The sequence below is a fragment of the Octopus sinensis genome, unplaced genomic scaffold (genome assembly GCF_006345805.1).
Source record: "Octopus sinensis unplaced genomic scaffold, ASM634580v1 Contig19557, whole genome shotgun sequence".
Classification (NCBI taxonomy): Eukaryota; Metazoa; Mollusca; class Cephalopoda; order Octopoda; family Octopodidae; genus Octopus; species Octopus sinensis.
The window spans coordinates 2,290-5,769 of NW_021836403.1; the positions used below are offsets into that span (position 1 = coordinate 2,290).

General features: G+C 42.5%; 1 long non-coding RNA gene across 1 annotated transcript; it reads left to right on the forward strand.

Annotated features, from left to right (window-relative positions):
- The first annotated feature begins 264 nt into the window (after positions 1–264).
- Positions 265–2,518, forward strand: LOC118762031. Its single transcript, XR_004997817.1, has 3 exons — positions 265–275; positions 1,103–1,112; positions 2,378–2,518. It is a non-coding gene; the product is annotated as an uncharacterized LOC118762031 (long non-coding RNA).
- Positions 2,519–3,480: the final 962 nt, after the last annotated feature.

The following is a 3,480-nucleotide window of genomic DNA, read 5'->3' on the forward strand; positions in this document are numbered from 1 at the left end:
TAGCTCGACTATATTTACAACTTTCTTTCTTTCACACCACATCATTCCCATCATCATCACAACAATCCTGTAAATTATAGACTGGCAAATGCTATTCACCTACCTCTTAGGTACCTATGTATACAGGGTGGCCCCAAAAGTAGGTTTACGGTTATCACGTAGGCACTTTCAGTTTCTTTTCAAACGTTTTATTACATTTAAATTTCTGTTTTAATGATTAACTAAATTACCATAGAATAATGGTTTCATATTATTTTATAATTAAGATCTACACTGTTAATACTTGAATGCGAAAGAGATACTTAAATAGCTGTAAACCTACTTTTGGGCCACCCTTTATATATATATCTATATATATATATATATGTATGAAGGAGTGGCTGTGTGGTAAATAGCTTGCTAACCAACCACATGGTTCCGGGTTCAGTCCCACTGCATGGCATCTTGGGCAAGTGTCTTCTGCTATAGCCTCAGGCCGACCAAAGCCTTATGAGTGGATTTGGTAGACGGAAACTGAAAGAAGCCCGTCGTATATATGTATGTGCGTGTATGTTTGTGTGTCTGTGTTTGTCCCCCTAGCATTGCTTGACAACCGATGCTGGTGTGTTTATGTCCCCGTTACTTAGCGGTTCGGCAAAAGAGACCGATAGAATAAGTACTGGGCTTACAAAAGAATAAGTCCCGGGGTCGAGTTGCTTGATTAAAGGCGGTGCTCCAGCATGGCCGCAGTCAAATGACTAAAACAAGTAAAAGAGTAATATATATATGTTTCCAGGTTCAGTCCCACTGTGTGGCAACTTTTGGCAAGTGACTTCTACCATAGCCTTGTGCTGGTGGCACATAAAATGCACCCAAAGGATGGCGGACACACACACACACACACACGAATACATACATACATGCATATATATGTGTGTGTGTATGTGTATATATATGTGTGTGTGTGTATATAGATGTATATATAAATGTGTGTGTATATATATGTGTGTGTATATATATGTCTGTATATATCTATATATATATGTATGTATGATGGGCTTCTTTCAGTTTCCGTCTACCATATCCACTCACAAGTCTTTGGTCGGCCTGAGATACTCTTAAGTTGCCATACAGTGGGACTGAGCCTGGAGGCGTGTAGTTGGGAAGCAAGCTTCTTATCATGAACATATGCCTGCACCTGTATATATATATATATATACCTACATATATAAATATGTATGATTTTATATTTTTATGTACGCGCACACACACACACACACACACATATATATATACACATCCATTCGTGGCCGTTTGCCAGCTCCGTCTGGCACATAAAAAGCACCCACTACACTCGTGGAGTGGTTGGCGTTAGGAAGGGCATCCAGCCGTAGAAACATTGCTAGATCAGACTGGAGCCTGGTGCAGCCTTCTGGCTTCACAGACCCCAGTTGAACCGTCCAACCCATGCTAGCATGGAAAACAGACGTTAAACGATGATGATGATGATGATGATATATATATATATATATATATACCTACATATATAAATATGTATGTTTTTATATTTTTATGTACACACACACATATATATATACTAGGAGAAAGACCGCCCTCCGGGCAGTTTTCATTGACGTTTGGTAGAACTTACATAGGTATATATTTCTTTACTACCCACAAGGGGCTAAACGCAGAGGGGACAAATAAGGACAGACAAAGGGATTAAGTCGATTACATCGACCCCAGTGTGTAACTGGTACTTAATTTATCGACCCCGAAAGGATGAAAGGCAAAGTGGACCTCGGCGGAATTTGAACCCAGAATGTAACGGCAGACGAAATACGGCTACGCATTTTGCCCGGCGCACTAACGATTCTGCCAGGATGGATGGATGGGCGGGTTTTTATACACACAGACACACAGACACACACAAAGTCTGGTGTTGTGACAACATATGGGAATGATGTTCCCTTACTTTTTTCATATCTACCCAGATTCAAAACGATCTATTATAACTCTATCATTCATTTGTCATGTGTTGAAATATGCCAAAACAGTTTAATCCCTCACAAATCCGTTATTCGCCGGTGCGTGCGCGGTCGGGCCGCGGAGCTCTGCTCGCGTCGCCGCCGCGACTCGGCACCCCACCCCGCGCTCGTCTTCACCCGCGTCGCGTCCGGTCTCACGCCTGCGCCTTCAACGGCGCGGGTCGGTCAGGCACGCGCGCGGGAGCCACGAGGCGGGTGCGCTATTGGGCGTCGTCGCCGTTCGCGTTCTAGCGGTAGTAGCGTGTCCACCTCCCGGTCGTTTCGGCCCGCACGGTTCCTCCGAGGGTGCTCTTTGCCGAGTGTCCGAGGCGGCCGGTACGTTCACTGTGAAAAAATTAGAGTGCTCAGAGCGAGCCCCGCCGTCTTGCATACGAAAAGCATGGAATGATGGAAAATGGCCTCGTCCGCGCGTCATCCGTCGGTCTCCGTTCACAACGAGGCAATGATCGAAGGGAGCGATCGGGGCCACTCGTATTGCGACGTTAGAGGTGTTAATTCTGTTTCCTGAAACTTGCTAAAAAGCATGTTTTGCTTTAAAGTAAGTATCTCCTTGTACACACAATTGTCAGTAATCAAACTGTTTGCATTTCTCTCAGCCAATATTTTTACATTAGTATTCCTTCGAACTCTAAATAATGCAACATACTACTGACCATGTGAGAAGATTTGGGTCGGAAGATATATTCCAATTTGTTCAAAAGTCTGTCCCGGTGTCTTGTTGCAAGTCAAGGCAAAAGTTGGTTTGACAGGAAATTGTTACCTGTTAAACAGAAATTATAGGAGTGGCCGTGTGGTAAATAGCTTGTTTACCAACCACATGGATCCGGGTTCAGTCCCACTGCGTGGCACCTTGGGCAAGTGTCTTCTACTATAGCCTCGGGCCGACCAATGCCTTATGAGTGGATTTGGTAGACGGAAACTGAAAAGAAGCGCATCGTATATATATGTATATATATATATATATATATATGTATGTGTTTGTGTGTCTGTGTTTGTTCCTCTAGCATTGCTTGACAACCGATGCTGGTGTGTTTATGTCCCCGTCACTTAGCGGTTCGGCAAAAGAGACCGATAGAATAAGTACTGGGCTTACAAAGAAAAGTCCCGGGGTCGAGTTGCTCGACTAAAGGTGGTGCTCCAGCATGGCCGCAGTCAAATGACTGAAACAAGTAAAAGAAAGAAAAGAAAAGAAAAGAATTTAATAAAATCTAATTATAAGTAAGTGAAATTATACTAAATACAACTAAATTGAAAATCTTTTTTTCCCTGGTCATATTGGCAATTCTGAAAATTTTTGGGTGTGAATTTCACATGAATAGAAGCTTTTTTTTTAACAAATTTTATTTTGAAAATCACCTGCGTAAATTACACAGTTGCACAAATTACATGAATATTTACGGTATACTTTTTTACTCTTTTACTTGTTTCGGTCATTTGACTGCGGACATGCTGG